This window comes from Oryctolagus cuniculus, chromosome 3 (assembly GCF_964237555.1).
Source record: "Oryctolagus cuniculus chromosome 3, mOryCun1.1, whole genome shotgun sequence".
Lineage (NCBI taxonomy): Eukaryota > Metazoa > Chordata > Mammalia > Lagomorpha > Leporidae > Oryctolagus > Oryctolagus cuniculus.
This window is the reverse complement of record NC_091434.1, coordinates 40,224,693-40,248,422: the sequence shown is the minus strand read 5'-3', so window position 1 is coordinate 40,248,422 and position 23,730 is coordinate 40,224,693. Positions and strand designations below refer to the sequence as shown.

The window sequence follows — 23,730 nt, the reverse complement described above, 5'->3', positions numbered from 1 at the left end:
TTTAGCTCCCCAGGAAATCATACATTCCTAGCACCTTTCAAATGTATCAGTAATTTTTACTATAAATGTCTTAAGGACATTTGAGGAAATAAGATTCAGTACTTCCCACCAAGGTTACAGCTAATACTTAGCAAATATTCATTTAATACTCTCCACTACTACCTGCGATATGGGTTATAACACAATTTAAATTTTGCCTTTTATCTGACTCCCCAGTGAAGATTTTTATCATTATACTTTTATTTTTGGGGGAAAGTTTAGTTTTCCAGATCCTACAGTGTTAGCATCAGGATGTAGTAAAACATTAGAGACATGTAGGACTGGAAGAAGAGATACGACCTAGCAAAGGATTTCTATTTTCCAGGCAGGCAGCAGAATTACTTGACTTAAAGAACTGTTCAAGGGTTGGGAATAGTGGTTTCCAATACCTAGCAGAATGAGCCAGTAACTTAAATCTGGGTGTCTAGAGGGACTCTGGGAGCTTAGTGAGTTCCAATAATGACTGATAATGAATGAATCCCCGCCTCATTAACCTGAGGTTCAGAACTGAATTGCAGCTGGCTTTAAAAATAATAATAATATGGTATTTCTGGCTGACCTAAGCTTGTGGACAGAGATTCATATTGGTCTTAGCTGGAGCCTTTATACTTTTCAAGAATCCTCTTTCACTGTCACATGTGAAAACACCCTGTCTTGTGCTGCTTCCCACCCAAGAAGTGATTACAACAACTACTATTCTCCTCAGGGCCTCTACTTTCTCATTCTCAATTGAATGCCCTGTTTCTTTCACAGATAACTCTCAATTTCCTGTGCATCTGTTCCCCAAATTTACCCATGTCCACATGCCCATATGCATTCTTCCCTAATTAGTACATACCTTCCCTTTTGAGTTCCAGGTCAACATATTCAATTCAAAGTTGGATTCCACAAGCAGCTGAGATAAAAATGATTCAGGAGAGTGACCCACCTTAAATAGAAAAGTAAGGGAAAACTTGAGTAAGGTGCCAGTTGAGACCTGACAAAATGAGTTAGCCAGAAAAAGAACAGAAGAAAGAGTGAATCAGACAGAGAAAAGTAAAAGCCTGAATTTGCAGAGTTGAGTTGTCCTAGAATATTAGAGGCCAGTATGGTTGGAACACCATGGGCCAAAGGGAAAATGGAAAAGGTTGACACTGGAAATACAGACATCACACAGGTTATATAATGCTTTAGGCCATGGATATAGCAGGTAAAGCAAAGTGAAATTATATGTTAGGGAAAAAGTTCATGGTCAGAACACAAATTAAATGGTCATATGATATCGCCACTTAAATAGTGCAATGCCTAAGAAAAATTCTGAATTGGAGATGTAAGCTTCAAAATCATCTACAAATGCGAATGAAAGGTGAAAACACTGGAAATTGATGAAGTTATTAAGGAAGAAAATGTATAAATAAGAATGGGCCAAGCACTGTACTATAAGTCTTCAATATTTAGAGAGAAGGTAAAGGAGGATAAACCAGCAAACATACTGAGACAAAATAGCTAGTGATGAAGCTGAGAAATCAAGAGATCATGGTATTATTTATGATGACTGAGGAGTATATTCAAGGAGAGGGTATTTTAAGTATTTCAAAAGGTAGCAAAGTGGGTAAAGTCGCCATCTCCTGTGCCGGCATCCCATATAAACACTGGTTAAAGCCCCGGCTGCTCCACTTCCAATCCAGCTCTCTGCTATGGCCTAGAAAGCAGTGGAAGACAGCCCAAGTCCTTGGGCTCCTGCACGTGCATGGGAGACCTGGAAAATCTCCTGGCTCCTGGCTATGGAATGGAGCAGCTCCAGTCGTTGCAACCAATTTGGGAGTAAACCAGCAGATGAAAGACCTTTCTCTCTCTCTGACTCCTCTTCTCTCTCTGTGTGACTCTGACTCAAATAAATAAATAAATCTTAAAAAAAAAAAAAACTGCTGTGGTGCAGCAGGTTTAAGCCCTGGCCTGAAGTACCAGTATCCCGTATGGTCGTTGGACCCAGTCCCGGCTACTCCTCTTCTGAACCAGCTCTGTGCTATGGCCTGGGAAAGCATCGGAAGATGGTCCAAGTCCTTGGGCCTCTGCACCCACATGGGAGACCCAGAAGAAGCTCCAGGCTCCTGGCTTCAAATCGGTGCAGCTCTGGCCATTGCGGTGGCCATTTGGGGTGTGAACCAGCGGATGGAATACCTTTCTCTCTGTCTCTACTTTTCTCTGTAACTTGTCTTTCAAATAAATGAAATAAATCTTAAAAAAAAAAAAAGTTGGAAAGAACCTGAACTTGATGAAGACAGAGAAGTATCTTTTATCTCTGGCAGCACTGGCATCTTTGGTGCCTCTGACAAGAACAGTGCCAAAAACTGATGAATGTAGAAACCAGAGTGCACTGAGTTGAAGAATCAATAAGTGAAAAATAAAGATAATTTTTAAAAAGTTTTACCGTGGGAGCCAGTACTGTGGCATAGTTGGTAAAGCTGCTGCCTGCAATGCCAGCATCCCATATGGGTGCCGGTTTGAGTCCTGGCTGCTCCACTTCCGATCCAGCTCTCTGCTATGTCCTGGGAAAGCAGTAGAAGATGGTTCAAATCCTTGGGCTCCTGCACCCATGTGAGAGACCCAGAAGAGGCTCCTGGCTCCTGGCTTCAGATTGCTGCAACTCTGGCGACCAACCGGGAATGAACCAGAGCAGATGGAAGACACTCTCTCTCTCTCTCTCTCTCTCTCTCTGCCTCTTCTCACTGTGTAACTCTGAATTTCAAATAAGTAAATAAATCTTTAAAAAAAAGTTTTACTGTGAAGGGAGTCAAAATGATGGTAGCTACAGGATGACATGCTGAAGGCATGTATTTCTACTTTCTGTTACTTTTACCTGAGAAGAGCTTCTTGGGACATAAAAGGTTTATTTCAGCCTACAGTTTGGAGGCTACACTTTAGGACTGGGTGGCTCCATGGCTTAGTGTCTGGTAATAGCTCATCATGGCAGGTGCAGAGGAACAATTACATGGTGTACCAAGAAGCAGAGAGAGCAAGCAGCTATGCAGAATTTTAATTGAAATAATAAAACTTCTGATGAGAACCTTTGATGAGGGAGGATGCTCCAAGGGCATGCCCTCAATGACCTAAAGACCTCCTACCAGCCCTACTTCATAGCTGCCACACTTAGATCAAGTCTCCACCCTTAATTCATTCATCATTAACATTAAAATGAGTTTAAATATCTGATGAGTTTGGGAGATAGAAGTCCTACTCAACCCATAATAATACATATGTACATCTGCACATATTTATGTGGATAGGAGAGAGAGGTGATATAGGAGAGAGAAGGGGTAATTGAAAGGATGAAGCCCTGGAGGAGAGTGGAGATAGGAAGAATCAGGAACACAAATGGGAAGAGGCAGAAAATCTCCATTCTTAGAAGAGGGAAGATGCAACTCAATTCACAATAGCTAAGATAAGGAAATGAACCCAAACGTCATTCAACTGAATACTGGAAAAAGAAATTATGAGATATGTACATCATGGAATATTACACAGCAGTAAAACAAATGAAATCCTGTCATTTGCAACAAAATGGATGCAACTGGAAAACTTAGTGAAATAAGTCAGTCCCCAAAGGACCAATACCTAAATACTGCAACATGAGACACTAGAGACAATCATTGGAGTAATATGAGAATGGGTATTTTGAGGAAGCTTATCCCAAATAGAGATAAACAGAGATGTGAAATATGATAGAACTGTTTCTAATAGTCTTTGAAAGGAAGGTGAGACTTTAGTTCTAACTTTAAGTCATCAATATGTTAGTCTGCTAAAAATGCAGAAATGAGGCAAGGGTTCACACTGGTTTTCCTGAGATGGATTAAATAACGAAATTTTAGTTTCCCACTATTTCTATTTAAAGCTCTCTACCCTCTCCCCACTGTTGCTGCCTACTTAGGGATCTCATTTTCTTTTCCTTGGGCGTTTTCAGAAACCAGCATCATTATTAGCCATGGCCACATCAACTAAGTCCTTTGTTTTCCCACCATGTCAATTTGCATCACTCTTTCTATCCATGATATGCTTTCTCACCCCAGCATGCCTTTGTACTTGCTCTCTTCTCCTGAATTATCCTTTCTCTCCTTGTTTGTAAGGTAACAATCTTCAATTTGGAAGATTCATTTCAAGTGCTATCCTTTAATGCCTATTCTGATCACTCCCACCACTTTCATCTCATAAGCATTACAATTCCTTGTCTGCGATTCTGCTAGTTTGCAGAAATTGTTTCTATTTATCTCCCCAAAATGCTGTGAATTCCTTGATACAAGAGTTATTTCTTGTACGTTTATAGCCACAGTGCTTTATATATAGTTATTACTGAGAGTTTGTTCAATGAATGATGTAATGTATCAAATGACACATCCATATATGGTTTTTCACCAAAGGTGTATCTGAAATTTTTTCCTCTTTTCTCATTAACATCAAAGGAAGCTGGTCCCCTAATTCCCTCACATGTTCCATTACCACATCCTTATTCTTGCATATTTTATGTATCCAAGGGACATCATCAGTTTGCTGATTTCCTTATTTACCTCCTCACACTGTTTCAGCTAGCTTACTTTCTCTGTAAGTATTCAGATTTTAATGATTCACCCACAATATCACTATCATGCTTCTGTTGCTTCTTGCAGATATTTCATTATTTGTACCAGCTCTTCCCATCAATTTGAATTGCCAAATCTTCTCATTCAGTCTCTTGTCCAGCAGGTTACTGTCAGATTGCACATGCATAAAAACAAAAACCAAACCAAAACTTTTAATGAAGGAAATATTTTTCTAATATTCCATAATTTTCAAGATCATTATAAAACAGCCAAACCAAATCTTAGAAATTACTACTGATTTGGGCTCATTGCATATTTTAGACAAATGTCTTCTCAGGCTGTTTGAGTCTGTTCTTTTAGTTACATATGTAAAGTTCAGAGAATACAGATAGCTCTTTGAATGATATACCCTTTAGAACCTTATGAAAAGTGTGTGGTCTTTACTCCTAGAAAAACTATACTTTCAATTTTTGTTTTATTTCAGAAATTCAGAGATCCAAATTTAAAATTCCCTGATTAGCAGTTCTGTTTTTGCTAGTCTGTGTTATTTTATAATTTCTCTGAAATGAAAATGAATTGTGTTGAAAAAATCCATGCTATGTGCTATGCTTAAAGGATCTTACACAGTAAATTCATTAGGTAGTAAAGTTGTCAAAGATCGACAGATATTAGATTAGAGATTACTGTAGGAAGGAGACATTTAGCCTAGCAGTTAAGACAACCCCAACCCACATTAGAGTGCCTGGGTTCAAAATGCCAGAAGGCAGAGATGATAATTCAACTAATTGGGTTCTAGTTAACTCTCATGGGAGACCTATTCTCAGTTTTTGGCTCTGGCCACAGCCCAGCCCTGACACTGTGCATCTGAGAAGTGAAGCAATGGATGGGAGAAATTTGTCTGTTTCTTTCTCTATCTCCCCTCTCTTTCTGCCTTTCAAATTAGAAAAAAGAAAACCAAAAACAAAAAAACAAAAGTAACACAAATTGCTCAGTTTTCCCATCTGTAAAATGGAGTAATTAATATTAATCGTCATTATGCTGTATAGAGTAATACTTGGAAAATTTAAGAACTGTGTATTTTCTATGCTCCCTCTGTGTAGTCTTTGTTATTTCTTCCTTAGTCTTGAAGCAGATATAACGCCACAGCTGTTTCTTCAGCTATTCTGTTTTTTGTGAAAGAACACCTGCTTAGAATATACCTAAGGAGTCATTTCTTTGTTTTTTTTTTGATAATTAAAGCACTGTTATGGTGATGGTTGACATCTGGATTCACTTTTAAAGACTTTGCTATATTTTTCTGGCTCCTAGGAGACTCATGAAGTATAATGCATTAGATGGAAATGTGGTGAAGTGCTTCATTTTGCAGTGGCAATTTTACTCTTGCTTTGTTATTTCCCCACTGCAATGAGTAAGAGCTGCCACTATGTTGCTGCTGCCTAGATTAGAGAAGCCAAGTTAAGATCCAAAAATTTAATATGCCATATAATGCCTGATTTATTTTGATGCTAGCTTTGATTTGAATTGATAAACTTACTAGAGACTACTGCACAGAATCAATATACAGAATTCAAAATTTTTTATAAATTGCTTTTGAAATAATTTCTTTTGGTCTAAACCAGTCATATTAAGTAGAACAGATAAAAAAACTACTAAGAGGGATAATGTATTAAGTTGTTCATTAACAGTCAGGGCTATGCTGATCAAGCCACCGTTTCCCATAGTGTCCACCTCACTCCAACAGGTTTCCCTCTTGGTGTTCAGTCAGTCGTCACCGATCAGGGAGAACATATGGTATTTGTCCCTTTGGGACTGGCTTATTTCACTCAGCATGATGTGTTCCAGATTCCTCCATTTTGTTGCAAATGACTGGATTTCGTTGTTTCTTACTGCGGTATAGTATTCTAAAGAGTACATATCCCATAATTTCTTTATCCAGTCTATCGTAGATGGGCATTTAGGTTGGTTCCAGGTCTTAGCTATTGTGAATTGAGCTGCAATAAACATTAGGGTGCAGACCTCTTTTTTTCTGTAATTGATGCACAGTTATTCTTAAGTGTTGACAATTAACTGAAATGTGATCCCTGTTGAACATGGTGGTGGGAATGGGAGAGGGAAGAAATGTATAATTTGGGACATGCTCAGGCTGACTTGCCCCAAGTGGTGGAGTTGGAAGCATACCAGGGGATTCCAATTCAATCCCATCAAGGTGGCATGTACCAATGCCATCTCACTGTTCCAGGTGATCAGTTTCAGTTCACAGTTGGTCATGGTGGAGGGACTGGGAGTCAAAGGGAGCACATAGACAAGTCTAGTACCTGCTAACGCTAACTGATGGAGTAAATAAAGGGGAGAGTGATCCAACATGGGAAGTGAGATACTCAGCAGACTCATAGAATGGCAGATGTCCTAAATAGCACTCTGGCCTCAGAATCAGCCCTAAAGGCATTCGGAGCTGGCTGAAAAGCTCATGAGAGTATTTCAGGCATGGAAAGTCAAGACACTCTGGCAAAAGATCTCTGCGAGTGAGATCCCAGTGGAAAGAACAGGTCATCAAAGAAGGAGGTACCTTTCTCTGAAGGGAGGAGAGAACCTCCACTTTGACTATGACCTTGTCTAAACAAGATAAGAGTCGGAGAACTCAGAGGGCTTCCATAGCCTTGGAAACTCATGACTGGAGCATAGGGAGATTACTGATGCCATAGACAGGAGTGTCAATTGGTAAAGTCAACAACAGGAGTCACTGTGCACTTACTCCTCATGTAGGATCTCTATCCTTAATGTGCTGTACATTGAGATTTAATGCTATAACGAGTACTCAAACAATATAGTTCACCTTGTGTTTCTATGGGGGTGCAAACTGTTGAAATCCTTACTTAATGCATACTAAACTGATCCTCTGTAAAAAAAAAAAAAAAGAAATTATCAATTCCCAACTTGACTCTCACTGGGATTAAACATGACAATAGGTCTGCTCTGATTTCATCATCATTTAAAAAATCATCTATTATTTTTCACTTTATGTTTCTGTGTGGGAGCAAACTGTTGAAATCCATACTTAATGTATACTAAGCTGATCTTCTGTATATTAAGATAATCGAAAATGAATCTTGATGTGAATGGAAGGGGAGAGGGAGTGGGAAAGGGGAGGGTTGTGGGTGGGAGGGACGGTATGGGGGGGAAGCCATTGTAATCCATAAGTCGTACTTTGGAAAATTATATGCATTAAATAAAAGTTTAAAAAAAAAAAAAAAAAGGAGCCGGCGCCGTGGCTCAATAGGCTAATCCTCCACCTTGCGGCGCCGGCACACCGGGTTCTAGTCCCGGTTGGGGCGCCGGATTCTGTCCCGGTTGCCCCTCTTCCAGGCCAGCTCTCTGCTATGGCCAGGGAGTGCAGTGGAGGATGGCCCAGGTGCTTGGGCCCTGCACCCCATGGGAGACCAGGAAAAGCACCTGGATCCTGGCTCCTGCCATCGGATCAGCGCGGTGCGCCGGCTGCAGCGGCGGCCATTGGAGGGTGATCCAACGGCAAAGGAAGACCTTTCTCTCTCTGTCTCTCTCTCTCACTGTCCACTCTGCCTGTCAAAAAAAAAAAAAAAAAAAAAAAAAAAGAAATAATTTCTTTTGGGAAACATGAACGTCTAACATCTTTTAACTATTTGTATAGTAATAGAGAAAGAGAAACTCATTAAGTATTTCAATATTATATGTGATTTCCTTAAAAGCTATATTTCTCAACCTCCACTCAATAATAGCTGCTATACTTTCCTAGGGTTTACTTCCCAGTATTATATACCTTTGTTTCAGATGACTGAAGATTACCTCAGTATTTTCTTAGCCAGTTATTCACAAGTGATAATGCCTCAAATGAAGAAATGTGTACCAGTCAGGGCTCATTGCTCAAAGTAACAGAAGCTGATTCTGGCTGAATGAGTTCAGAAATTTGTAAAAAGGAGAAGGGAGAACTGGCCCAGTGAGTAAGCCACTGACACAACTTACTACTATCCTACTCAATACTGAATGTCACTGCTGCAACTACCTCTGCCCTCAAAGGCCTTCACTAAACTAGGGGTTCAATCTCACAAACACGGCCACTCCAAATGGCAGATGCCTTTACTAGTAAATTGGTTTTCTTATTTTTTTTTATTTTTATTTTTTTATTTTTTGACAGGCAGAGTAGACAGTGAGAGAGAGAGACAGAGAGAAAGGTCTTCCTTTTGTCGTTGGTTCACCCTCCAATGGCCACCGCGGCCGGCACGCTGCGACCGGCGCACTACAACCAGCGCACTGCGCTGATCCAATGGCAGGAGCCAGGTACTTATCCTGACTTATCCTGGTCTCCCATGGGGTGCAGGGCCCAAGCACTTGGGCCATCCTCCACTGCACTCCCGGGCCACAGCAGAGAGCTGGCCTGGAAGGGGGCAACCGGGACAGAATCCAGCGCCCCGACCAGGACTAGAACCCGGTGTGCCAGCGCCGCAAGGCAGAGGACTAGCCTAGTGAGCCATGGCGCCGGCCGTAAATTGGTTTTCAAAAAGACTCCTTCCTCTCTGAAATGACTAACTTCCAAATAAAAGTCCTCTACAGATGTGCTGAATATAAAAAACCTAGGTCACATGTCTGTACCCTAGCTTTGAGGGCCTGGAAACATTTTCAGAGTTTACCTCAGGAAAGCAGCTCTTAACATTGGAAATTCCCTAAACATAACAAAGATGTTTAAAACATCATGCATTGCCAGAAAATAATAAAATAGTTACTGCAGAATCTAATTAATTTTGGTTGAGTATATGCTATGTTCCATGGTCTTTAAATTACATTATTTAGTCACACAAACATAAATATTTTAGCTCTATTTTAATGATGGCAAAACTGAGGCTCAAGGGGGTGACCATCATCCTGGGATCATTTTGTTGGTGAAATGAATTCATGTCCATTTTTCCTTTTAAATTCTTCCTTATTTTACAGTGTAACTCTATTTCCCAATTTCTAATTTATTTATAAGTAGTGATGTGCCAAGTAGTGGGGTGAGAGGACAATAAATGTATTAGTTCTGGAGCTGGCAACAAGAGGGGCATTTTCTGTAATCAAACTGAAAAGCAGTAACAAAGAAGAGACTAAAAATATGTTTGTCATCATGTGACATTAATTCCAAATAATATCAATGATCAAATATTGCTTCTTACTTACGTGAATTCTTCATTACTCTTTAGAACACCAATGTATATGAAAAGCCTCCAATGTAATTTTCAAGTTTTTTAACAAAAGCTTGTTTAGAACTTGTAATTGAAGTATCATAAACAGTCTTGCATTCTTATAATACACCATAATAAAGCCATGTACCACATGATGTACTTAAACACCTATCTTTGAACATGGTTTCTATGAAAAAAATGAATTCAAACATTTATTTTGGAAGGACATCTCTCTTAACTTCAGCAATGTAAGCAGGTTTTTCTTGTTTATTTTTTTTTTTCTGCAAATCTTCTAATAGCATCAGAATCTCTGGTAATGAGGCAGAAGTTCCTGCAGAGTTTATTTGGCAGTAGAGGCACTCTGGGCAAAGTGGACAATGATAGAGGAGGAAGACAGGTCCTAGTAATTTTATGCAATGGATAAGGAAAAGACACCTCTTTCAATGGTGTGAGATAGTAACTGTTTAGGTGAATCTTCAGGAGTAGGGAATCTGAGAGTCTGAAGGATTGCTTACAGCATCACCAAATTATATGTTGAATTCTTTAATTAATCAAGTGTTGAAAAATAGAGAATTAGCTATAGACTTTTCTCAGTAAGACAGGAAAACTAATCTAAATATAATCTTCCGAGTTTATAGGTTTTACTGTAGGTTAAGAATGTTACTGCTGTCATCTTTTTCCCTACAAATGTAGATCTGCAGTTTGGCAAGATTAACTGACTTATACAGCAGAGTCTAATTTTACATCAATTGAAAAACTAGGTTGCATATAACCAAAAAGTTATTGAAATAAAAGCAGATATTGGGCCGGTGCCACGGCTCACTAGGCTAATCTGCTGCCAGCTGCGCTGGCACATTGGGTTCTAGTCCTGGTTGGGGCGGCGGATTCTGTCCCAGTTGCTCCTCTTCCAGTCCAGCTCTCTGCTGTGGCCCAGGAGTGCAGTGAAGGATGGCCCAAGTGCTTGGGCCCTGCACCCACATGGGAGACCAGGAGAAGCACCTGGCTCCTGGCTTTGGATGGGCACAGTATGCCGGCTGCAGCACGCCGCAAGAGCGGCCACTGGGGGGGGTGAACCAACGGAAAAAAGGAAGACCTTTCTCTCTGTCTCTCTCTCTCACTGTCCACTCTGCATGTCAAAAAATAAAAATAAAAAAGCAGATATTTATAAATGGAATATTATACCAAAATTATTGACTACTATTTAATAAATTAATGAAAACAGTAACCCTTGAAAAGTTTAGGATTCTCCAGAGAAACAGAACAAATTTAAATATATAAAATTTAATTATATATAAAAGGACTTCAAAAAGTTCATGAAAAATCTAAAATTTAAGTTTTGGGTGTAAAAAATTTTTGAAATTCATGCAGTTTTTTCCTTTTTTTAACACTATTTCAGAATAGTTTTAAATTTACAAAACAAAAAGTTGTAAGGTAGCAATACAGAGTTTTCATGTACTACTCATCCAACTTCCCCTATTAATGTATTTGTCACAATTAATAAACCACATCAGCTTCCCCTATTTTGTTTCGTGTTTTTTAGCCCTCTTACTCCTCTCAGCCTCTGGCAGTCAACATTATGTGCTCAGGTTGAATTTTTTTTTTTAATTTTAACCTTCATATACAGAGAGAACATTGCAGTATTTGTCTTTCTGTGTCTGACTTATTTCAGTCAACATTATGTCCGCCAGCTCATCCATTTTACTTCAAATGATAAGATTTCCATATTTGTAGCTGAATAGTATTCCATTTTGTATATATAAATTTTTGTTAATACGTTCACCTGATGATAAACACCTTAGTTGATTGTATTTTGGCTTTTGTGAACAGTGCTGCTATAAACATAGTGGAGCAGGTTATCTCCAATAAAATGAATTCACGTCTCTTGGATACACATACACACACACACATATATATATATATATGTATATATATAATATATAAAGTAGCTGTACTGCTGGATCACATGGCTGTTCCATGTCTAGCTTTTTTTAAAAAAAACAAAACTCATCTGTTTTCCATAGCAGTTGCACTAATTTACATTGCCACCAAGTAGTGTATGAGAGTTCCCTTTTCACTATGCTCTCAACAGCATTTGTTACTCTCTATCTTTATGATAATGCCAGTTTAACAGGGTTGAGGTGATATCTCGTTGTTTTATTTGCATTTCCCTGATGGCTAGTGATACTGACCACTTTTTTTCACCATTTCTTTATATATATATTTACTTAATATAGATTAAAATTGAACACACTGATCTCAAATAAATCCCAATTGTCCATAGGTCCAAGTGTATTTAAAAGTCTATTGAGAAAAAGATGTTAAATTGTGGAAAATGTAGACTATCTCTACCTTTCTGCAGCAGGATTAAACTAAATAAGAAATATCACTGCTCTAGGTAATTTTTTAAATTAATTATTTTTTAAGGAATACAAATTTTATTGTACAATTTTAAGAACTAGTTATTCTACCCATCATACTAGCCCTCCCACCCATACTCCCACCCTTCCAACTCCTCCCTCTCCCCTTTCTAGTACTTTGTACATAGAAGACCAACTCTATACTAAGATTTCAACAATTTGCACACACAAGCACACACACACAAACTGTTGAGAACAAGTATCACAGTTAACTCTTATAATACAACTCACTGAGGACGGAGGTCCTGCATGGGGAGTTAGTGCACAGTGACTCCTATTGTTAAACAATTAACACACTTATGTAGAACATCAGTGACCACCTAAGGCTCTTGACATAAGCTGCCTAGGCTATGGAAACCTTCTGGATCCATAAACTCCATCAGTATTTAGACAAGGCCATAAGCAAAGGGGAAGTACATCCTTCTTTGATGGCTACTTCCTTCCACTGGGATCTCACTCACAAAAATCCTCCTTGTAGATTATTTTCCCCACAGTTTAACCACTTTTTGATATATTTGTTGGACATTCTTATTTGTTCTTTTGAGAACTGTCAATTCGGGTCCTTCACCCATTTCTTACCTGGATTGGGTTTTATGTTGTTGTTGAGGTTTTTGGTTACTGATAAATTCTGCATATTAATTTTCTGTCAGATAAGTTGCTTGTAAATATTTTCTCCTATTTTGTAGGATGTCTCTTCATTATTTTTTTGATTTATTTATTTGAAAGTCAGAGTTACACAGAGAAGGAGAGGCAGAGAGAGAGAGAGAGAGAGAGAGAGAGAGAGAGAGGTCTTCCATCCACTTTTTCACCTCTCATTTGGCCACAATGGCCACAGTTGCATCGATCTGAAGCCAGGAGCTTCTTCCGGGTCTCCCACGTGGATGCAGGGGCCCAAGGATTTGGGCTTTCTTCCACTGCTTTCTCAGGCCATAGCAGAGAGCTGGATCAGAAGTGGAGCAGCTGGGACACAAACCGGCACCAATATGGGATGCTGGCACTGTCGGTGGTGGCTTTACCCACTGCGCCACAGCACTGGCCTCAAGATGTCTCTTCATTCTATTGATGGCTTACTTTTCCAGGCAGAAGCTTCTGAATTTGATAAAATCCCATTTGTCTAGTTTTGGTTTTCCTGCCTGATTTTGAGGTCTTATGAAAAAAAAAAAAATCATGACCTACAATAAGGTTTAGAAGTGTTTTACTATGTTTACTTCTAGTAATTTCATAGTTTAGTTCTTACATTTAGGTCTTTGATCCATGTGTTTTTTTTAATATTATTTAAGTTATACAAGTTTCATGTATTTCATATATACAGATTTAGGAATATAGTGACACTTCCCCCCCAATCTCCCTCCCACTCATGCTCCAACTCTTCCTTCTCTTCCCTCGTACATTCCCACTCTTAGTTTTTAAAAAGAACTCTTCTCAGTTTACTTAATGACATACAGTTAACCCTACATTAAGTAAAAGAGCTCAATAAATAGTATGAAGAGAAAAAATAAACTGTTCCTCAATGGAAGAGACAGGGCTGTAAACAATCATCAAATCTGAAAATGTCTATTTCACTCCAATACATTACATTTCTTTTTTATTTTATTTATTCTTTTATTTGAAAGACAGAGCTACAGAGAGGCAGAGAGAGTGAGAGAGAGAAAGGTCTTCCATCTGCTGGTTCACTGCCCAAATGGCTGCAATGGCTGGAGCTGGGACATCGGAAGTCAGGAGCCAGGAATTTTTTTAGGTCTCCCACAACGGTGCAAGGGCATAAGGACTTGGGCAATCTTCTACTGTCTTTGCAGGCCACAGCACAGAGCTGGATTGGAAGCAGAGCAGCCAGGACTCGAACTGGTACCTAAATAAGGGATGCTGGCACTGCAGGTGGTGGCTCCACCTGCTATGCCACAGCATGGGCCCCTCCAATAAATTACATTTCAAGTACTCTAGTAGTTACCTCAGATCAGTGAAAACATGTTATCTGTCATTTGGGGACTGGCTTATTTTACTAAGTATAATGGTTTCCAATTGCATCCAATTTGTTGTAAAAGACAGGATTTCATTTCTTTTTCTTTCTCTCTCTTTTTTTTACAGCTGAGTAGCATTCCATAGTGTACATATAACATAATTTCATTATCTAGTCAACAGTTGATGGACATCTGGGTTGATTCCATATCTTTGCTATTGTGAATTGTGCTGCAATGAACATGGAGGTACAGATGACTCATATAATGATTCCTTTTGGTATGGGTAAATTCCCAGGAGTGGGTTGGCTGGATCATATGGTAGATCTAAATTATTTCTAAGGTATCTCCATACTGTCTTCCACAGTGGCTGCACCAGTTTACATTCCCATCAACAGTGGACCATGGTACCTTTCTTTTTACCCACAGAACCATTCTAACTGGATTGAGAGGAAACCTCATTGTGGTTTTGATTTCCATTTCCCTGATGGCTAGTGATCCTCAGCATTTTCTCAAGTGTCTGTTGGCCATTAGAATTCCCTCTGTTAAAAATACCTGTTCAAGTCCTTTGCCCATTTCTTAACTGGATAGTTTGTTTTGTTGAAATTCTGGAGGTCTTTAGAGAGTCTGGATGTTAACCCTTTATTAGTTGTGTAGTTTGCAAATATTTTCTCCCATTTTGTCAGATGCCGCTTCACTTTGCTGAGTGTTCCTTTAGTGGTGCAGATGCACGTTTGATGTAATCCCATTTGCCAATTTTGGCTTCGATTGCTTGTGGGGTCTTTTCCAACAACTCTTTGCCTATGCCAAGGTCTTGCAGAGTTTCTCCAATGTTCTCTAGTAATTCCATGGGTTGTAGATTTAGGACTTTGACCCATTTTGAGTGTTTTTGTGTGTGTGTGTGAAAGGGGTAAGGTATGGGTCTAGTTTCATACTTCTGCATGTGCAGATCCAGTTTCCCCAGCACCATTTGTTAAAGAGACTGTCCTTGCTCCAGAGGTTGATTTCAGTGCCTTTGTCAAAAATAAGTTGGTTGTAAATGCATGGATTGATTTCTGGATTTTCTATTCTGTTCCATTCATCTACAAGTCTGTATTTGTGCCAGTTTTCATTATAACTGTCCCATAGCATCTCTTGAAATCTGGTATTGTGATGCCTCCAGCTTTGTTGTTGTATTAGACTGCTTTAGCTATTCAGGGTCTCTAGTTTTTCCATATGAATTTTAGAATCATTTTTTTTCCTAGATCTGTGAATATCATTGGCATTTTGATTGGAGGGGTCACAATAAACCTGCAAATTTCTTTTGGTAATATGGATATTTTGATGTCGCTGATTCTTCCAATCCATGAACATGGAAGCTTTTTCCATTTTTTAAATGTCTTTTTCTATATCTTTCTGTAGTGTTTTGTAATTTTCATCATTGAGGTCTTTGACATTATTTGTTTTTCAATTCCAAGCTATTTAAATTTTTTTTTTTTTGGAACTATTTGAATGGGACTGATCTTAAAAGTTCTTTCTCAACCATGATTTGGTCTATGTAAACAAAGACTATTGATTTTTCCACGTTGATTTTATATCCTGCCACTTAAACAGACTCTTTTATAGCTTCCAATATTCTCTCGGTAGAGTCTTTTGGATACCTTATACATAGAATCATGTCATCTGTAAATAGGGATAGTTTGACCTCCTCCTTCTCAATTTGTATCCTTTTGATTTCTTTTTCTCACTTAATGGCTCTGGCTAAAACCCCAAGGACTATATTAAATAGCAGTGGTTAGAGTGTGCACCCTTGTCTGGTTCTGCATCTTAGGGGGAATGCTTCCAGCTCTTCCTCATTCAATAGGATGTTGGCCATGGCTTTCTCATAAATTGCCTTCTGTTGAGGAATATTCCTTCTATATCCAATTTGCTTAAGGTTTTCATCATGAAAGGATGTTGTATTTTATCAAATGTTTTTTCTGCATCTATTGCGACAACCATATGGTTTTTGTTCTTCAGTTTCTTAATGTGATATAACACACTGATAGATTTGTGAACGTTGAAACATCCCTGTATACCATGGATAAATCCCACTTGGTCAGGGTGAATGATCTTTCAGATGTGTTGCTGGATTTGATTAGCTAATATTTTGTTGAGGATTTTTACATCTATGTTTATCAGGGATATTGGTCTATAGCTCACTTTCTCTGTTGTATCTTTTTCAGGTTTAGGAATTAAGGTGATATTGGCTTCATAGAAAGAATATGGGAGGATTCCCTCCCTTCCAATTATTTTGAATAGCTTGGAATTAATTCTTCTTTAAATGTCTGGTCAAATTCAATAGTGAAGCCATCTGGTCCTGGGCTTTTATCGGGAGTGTCTTTATTAGTGATTGAATTTCTGTTTGGGTTATTGGTCTGTTCAGGTTTTTTATGTCTTCATCACTCAAGTTTGGTATATTGCATGTGTCTAGGAATCTGCCCATTTCTCCTAGGTTTCCCAATTTGTTGGCATACAGCTCATTGTAGTAATTCCTGATGATTCTTTTTATTTCTATGGTATCTGTGGTTACATTTCTTTTTCATATCTGAGTGTAATGATTTGAGTCTTCTCCCTCTTTTTTTCTTTTTCTTTTTTTTGTTTTTGGTTAGTTGGACAATTGCTGTATCAATTTTATTTTTTCAAAAAACCAGCTCTTCATTTCACTTATCTTTTGTATTTTTTGTTTAAATTTTGTTTGTTGCTTCTCTAATTTATTTACATTTTTCCTCCTACTGATTTGGAGTTTGATTTGTTGTTTCTAGGTTCTTGAGATGCATTGATAGCTCATTTATTTGGTGTCTTTCCAATTTTTTCACATAGGCACCAAATTGCTATAATCTTTCCTCTTAACACTGCTTTTGTTGTGTTCTATAAGTGTTTATATGATGTACTGCTGTTTTCATTTGTTTCCAGAAATTTCTGACTTCTGCTAGAATCCACTGTTCATTCAGGAACATGCTGTTCAGTCTCCATGTGTTTCCATATGATCTGAAGATTCTTGAGTTGTTGATTTCCAGCTTCATTCCATTGTGGTCAGAGATGATGCACAGTATGTCTTTTTTTTTTTTTTTAATTTGCTAAGACTTGCTTTATGGCATAGCATATGGTCTATCTGAGAGAAAGTTCCATGCACTGATGAGAAGAACATGTGTTCTTTAAATGTAGGGTGAAAGTTTTGTAGATATTACTTAAGTTGATTTTGTCTATAGTGTAATTAGCTTTGTTGTTTGCTGATTTTCTGTCTAGTAGATCTGTCTACTGATGAAAGTGGGGTGTTGAAGCCCCCATTACTATATTTTTTGACAGAGTTATAGACAGAGAGAGAGAGAGACAGAGAGAAAGGTCTTCCTTCCATTGGTTAACCCCCCAGATGGCCGCTACAGCTGCAGCGGCACCCATCTGAAGCCAGGAACCAGGAGCTTCTTCTGGGTCTCCCACGTGGGTGCAGGGGCCCAAAGAATTGGGCCATCTTCTACTGCCTTTCCAGGCCATAATAGAAAGCAGGAACAGCCAGGACTAGAACCGGTGCCCATATGGGATGCTGGCACTTCAGGCCAGGGCTTTCACCAGCTGTGCTACAATGCCTCCCCCATTATTATTACATTGGAGTCTACATCTCTCTTTAGATCTATTAACATTTCTTTTAAATAGCCAGGTGTCCTGTGATTGGGTGCATATTTATTAACTATAGTCACAATATCCTGTCAAATTGGTCCCTTAATCATTACATAGTGCCCTTGTCTCTTTTAACAGTTTTTATTTTAAATTCTATTTTGTCTGATATTATGATGGTAACACCTGCCCTTTTTCGGTCTCCCTTAGCATGGAATTTTTTTTTTTTCCATCCTTTCACTTTCACTTTCAGTCTGCATGCATCTTTGTTGGTGAGATGCATTTCCTGTAGGCAGCAAATAGATGGGTCTCATTTTTTAATCCATTCAGGCAGCCCATATCTTTTAACTGGAGAGTTGAGGCCATTTACATTCAAGGTGACTGCTGAAAAGTAAAAATTTGGCCCTGCCATTTTTTCATAAATATCCCTGTTTATGTTGGATTTCTCTTGTACTTCTACTGGGAGATTTTTTTGTCTTCACCTTCTTTCATAATGATGAGCATGTTTCTGTGTTTCTATGTGTAGCACATACTTAAGCATCTTTTTTAAGACTAGATGAGTGGTGAAAAATTCTTTCAATTTGTTTGTTAGGGAAAGTCTTTATTCCACCTTCATTCATAAATGAGAGCTTTGCAAGGTACAGTATTTTGGGTTGACAGTTTTGTTTTTTTTTTTTCCTGAAGTCTTAGACTATATCTTACCATTCCCTTCTAGTCTATAGGGTTTCTGATGAGAAGTCAGCCCTGAATCTAATTGGAGGTCCTCTGAAAATAATCCGGCATTTCTCTTGTGCACATTTTAGAATCTTATGTTTTACTGTGGAAAGCTTGACTACAAAGTGTTGTGATGAAGATCTTCTCTGGGCATGTATGTTAGAAGTCCTATGTGTTTCCTCTACTTGGATATCCTTTTGTTTCTCCAAATTGGGGCAGTTTTCTGTAATTAGTTCACTAAATAGGCCTTGTAGTCCATAAATCTCCAACATTGTTTTTAACTTTTCTATTTTCTTCTTCTTCTTTTTTTTTTTTTTTTTTTTTTTTTTTTGGTCTGATTCTAGTATTTCCAAAGATTTGTCTTCTAGTTTTGATATTCTTTCTTCTGCCTTGCCAAGTCTGCTGTTAAGGCTTTCCATCACATTTTTTTATTTGATCTATTGAATTCTCCATTTCAATATTTCATTTGGATTTCTCTTTAAAGCTTCAATTTCAGGGGAAACATTTCCACTCATGTCATGTATGGTTTTCTTTAGTGTGTGGATTTGCTTTTAATTGCTTTTGAGTAATCCTATTATTAAATTTTTGAATTCTATTTCTGGCATTTTCTCCATCTCTTCATCTTCACATTCTAATATTGAAATTTCATTGTGTTCCTTTGTGGAAGGGTTCATGGTGTCTTCCTTATTCTTTTTTTTTTTTAAGATTTATTTATTCATTTGATATGAGTAATTGTGGTCAGAGGGTGGACTATGGTTGATTATAAAAATAGCTGTATTTCACCCCTCTCTATATCACTGTCCTTTGTGAATTTGCAGTTTTCTCCATTAAATGCTGGAATCTATTTCCCCACCCCTTGAATTAGGCTGGATTTGTTTCCTGCCCATGACAACTTGAATGTGCTAGAAATAATATTGTGCAAGTTCCATTGTCTAGGCCTTACTTTTGCTCACTTTCTTAGGCCCTGTCACCATGACAAAAAGCCTAGTCTAGTCTCCTGGATGATAAGAGATACTTAGCCTTGTCAACCCTGTTGCCTTAGTTAATAGCCAGTCCCCAGATATGCAATTGAAGCTATCATAGAGGAGCCATCCCCCAGCCATTAGTCTAGAGGAATACAGACATCAATCAACATCAGCTGAGGCTGGCTCAAATTAGCATATCAGCCCAGGTAACTAGCAGACTCAAGAGCAACATAAATGCTATTATTATAGGCCAGTAGGTTAATTTGCTGTACCATGTTATTTCAATAGATGATATATATGATACATATATAGATAATTATTTCTATATATATTCCCTCCTCTTCATATTATATATACACATACATATATATAAATATATATATATATACATACACACACATATGTAGTACAGAAATATGTCTAACTGGGTTCCCTTGCACATTTTCCCCTCCTTCAGTTTCTTCTCCATAGTGCTATAAAACTAACCTTGAGTTTTCCTACTTAAAATTCTTAAGTGGCTCCCTAATTCTTTCAGGGTAAATGTTATGGTTAGTCTCATACAATGCCAGTTTTATGCAATTATTAATCTACTTTATTTTTCTATAGATAAGCTATTCTGGACCTCTCCTACAATATATGGCTAGCTTCTCTCACTTAGTGTACTTTCAAGGTTCATCCATGTGTTAGCATGTATCAGTACTTCATTTCTTATATTACTGAATGATATTACATTGCATAATTTCATCACATTTATCAATTTGTTAGTTTATGGAAATTTAGATTGTTTTCACTTTTTGGTTACTTTGAATAATGATACTATGAACATTTGTGAACAGCTTGCTGTGTAGATAAGCTTTCATTTCTCTTGAATATACAGGTAGGAGTGGAACTGATGGATCACGTGGTAAACCCATGTTTAGCATCTTGAAAAACTGTTTTGTAAAGCAGGTATGCCATTCTTTCTAGCAACACATGAGGATTCCTACTTCTCCACATCATTGTCAACATTTGTTGTTTTTTTTTTTTTAAACTATAACCCTCTTAGCAAATATGATGTAGTATCTCTTGTGATTTTTTTAAAAGATTTCATTTTTTTATGAAAGGTAGTTACAGAGAAGGAATGACAATTGGAGAGAGAGATAGAGATGGAGGCAGAGAGAGAAAGAGAATCTCCCATCCTTTGCCCATAAAGATTCAAAAGGGTACAGAAACAGACTAAAGAAAACACACTTTTTTCCCCACAATGAGGGATTTGTACAACCCTACAAGAGATACTTGGAGAGAGAGTCACAGCTCAAATCAGTTGAGTTGTATATCATTTACTGGAAGTCACTGACACTGCACTTCCTTTTCCCAAACGGCTGCAAGGCTAAGGTTGGGCCAGGAGAAAGCCAGGAGCCTGGAACTGGATACTGATCTTCCACATGGGTGGCAGGGGTCTAAACACTGCCTTCTTAGGTTCATAATCAGGGAGCTGGAAAGGAAGTGGAGCAGCAGGAACTAGAATCAGCATTCAAATGGGATGCTGGCATCATAGGCAGCAGCTTAACCTGCTGTGTCAAAACACCAGCCTCCTCTTTTGATTCTAATTTGTATTTCCTTAGTGGCTAATCATGATGATCATTATCTCATGAGCTTATTGTACATTTGTATGTCTTTTTTTTTCTATTCAGATCCTTTGTTCATTAAAAAAATTGGGTTGTCTTTTTATAAAATGGTAATAATCCTTTATACTTTTTTATAAGTCCATTATCAGATACGTGATTTTCAAATATTTTCTCTCATCCTGTGAACTGTCATTTCACTTTTTACTGGTATCCTTTGAAACATCAAAAGTTTTTTATTTAGGTGAAGGATTATTACCATTAATTTTACAACTGACTGATAGTGAACGGTGACTGCCTTTTTGAAATATGACTTGTCCAACTGAGTATTTTTATTGAGAAAATAAATATGGTCCACCAGTCTTTCCTACCCCCTATTGTAATATATATAATAAATTATACTTTTAGTGATACACATAAAGCCTCTGTAGATTCTGGAGCTTTTGTCTTTTAATGCTGTTCTTCCAAATGTAAATTAGCCTTTCTATGATTCCTTCTAATTTTGCAAAATATTATATTATATTGAACAGCATAACAATATTTCTCATCACCTTACAGGACTATCAGAAAAGAGGGGGAAACTTAGACCACCAGTTACAGTAACTTTATACATGTAAGACCTCTTGCTAGGATGGAAAGTCCAGCTCTGAAAGAGAATAAAATTGGATGGGGTGGGGGGTGTGGAAGGTGAAGTGCTGGGTCATCGTGTCCAGGGTTATTAGAAAAGCGGTACTTCACAAAATTGTTCTCCTGTAAGGAAGAGGGGCTAGACAAAGAAAACAGATGTCACCATGATATCAAGAGATCTATAAAAAGGAAGTACAGTGTCAGTGACTTCCAATGAATGATATAAACACCTTAACTGATTTGAGCTGTGACTCTCTTTCCAAGTGTCTTTTGTAGGGTTGTACAAATCCCTCATTGGGGGGAGAAAAGTGTGCTTTCTTTAGTCTATTTCTGTACCCTTTTGAATCTTTATGGGCATTTCTGAAAGACTTCAATTTCCTTAGAGATATTGAGAAAACTTTGTATTTAGTATTTGCTATAGTTTTCTTTGCATTACACAAGAGCTTGCATTCCTTTCAACAGAGATAGATTTTACTTAAAAGTCAACCTAAAAAACCAGACTACAAAAATCAAAAACTGCATTTGCAATATATGCATGTGTCTGGATTTTTAGGTTATGTATCAGGAATCCTCTAAAGAGGGAAAGTAACATGTATGCAATTTGCAAAACAGAATGAAGGCTGGCTGCTTAACTATGGTTATATAATCAAATTCTATTTTTTTAAAAGATTTATTTATTTATTTGAAAGTCAGAGTTAGAGAGAGACAGAGAAAGAGATCTTCCATCCTCTGCTTTGCTCCCCATTGGCCACAACAGTCAGGACTGGACCAGGCCCAAGCTAGGAACCAGAAGCTTCTTCCAGGTCTCCCATGTGGGTGCAGGGCCCCAAGCACTTGGGCCATCCTCCACTGTTTCCCAGGCACATCCGCAGGGAGCTGGATAGGAAGTGAAGCAGCCAGGACTCCAACCAGCACCCATGTGGGATGCTGGCATTGCAGGCAGTGGTTAACTCACCATGCCACAATGCCAGCCCCAAACTACATTTCTTTGTAATTACTAATACTGCTTAGTAACTGTAATTGAATAATTCTTGGTTACTTACAATACTATGATGTCAAATGGAATCCAATTATTTAGAGAACATTAGCACATTACATCTTATCTCTGTGAAACCAGTAACTGTATATGTAAGAAAATTATATTTTATCATTTGCTCATTTGTGTTCCTGTGTGGAGCAAAGAAAATGGCATGTTTGCTTAAACACACACACATGCATAAACAGAATAGCTGTATATAAAATGTTTACTTAGTGTAATTTTTGTAATCCTCGATAATTTCCAGACACTCTTCCAGTCCCTTGCCTCACATAATATTTAAAATACTAGATTCCCCCCTTCCCTGTCTCCAGGATACATTCTGACACATCTTCCTACAGAACCGGCTGACTGCAAGAATAAGGTGTGAGACAGAAAGACTGGACTGCTCAAAGTGGCTCTTGAAAACCCTAAAATAACAAACGCCCCTGGCTGCAACCACCCCTCGCAGAACATGCGTCAACTAATGAGGCCGAGTTCCCTTTCGGTCGCAGGCCCTGAGCCCCGCTGCCTGCTACCAGGCTGAGAGGGAGGAGAGTCCCCGTCTAACCACAAATTCCTCCCGGAGTAGGACGCTTCTGTAGCTGCCCCGTTCTCCTCAGGAAACTCAGGGCAGGAGAACAGAGTCCCCTCAACCAAGGAATGCAGCCTTCCCACCGCCTTCTCTTCAGGGTAGAATCATTCTTACATCTTGGGGACTTTTTTAAGACTCGGAATAAATAAACCTCACCTGAAAGGTTAATCTCTCGGAACAAGCAGCAGTGTCTACTCAAAACTCTACACAGCTGCCGACTATTGGGCAGCAACCGTCCCGTCGCCCCCGCCGGTGCGCATGCGCTACAACCGCCGCCAGTTCGCGCTGGAAGTCATGCTCTCCACCGTTTCTTCTTCCTCTGCTCTTCCCCGGCTTTTCCCCAGACTTCCGTTCGAACTTCCCGGTCGCAGTAGAACCCACCAATCACAAACGTCCTCCCCCGGGCCACGCCCCCCCATCGCCC

The 23,730-nt window shown here is 38.6% G+C and overlaps 1 long non-coding RNA gene across 1 annotated transcript in view; it reads right to left on the bottom strand.

The window, feature by feature from the left end:
• The window catches only part of LOC103348812 (uncharacterized), a 48,974-nt gene extending 25,309 nt beyond the window's left edge, over nt 1-23,665 (bottom strand). Inside the window, exons 1-3 of the long non-coding RNA XR_517115.4 lie at nt 23,463-23,665; nt 4,581-4,759; nt 878-967 (exon numbers count right to left, since the gene is read on the bottom strand). This is a non-coding gene — a long non-coding RNA (uncharacterized lncRNA). The remainder of the gene's footprint in view (nt 1-877; nt 968-4,580; nt 4,760-23,462) is intronic.
• Nucleotides 23,666-23,730: the final 65 nt, after the last annotated feature.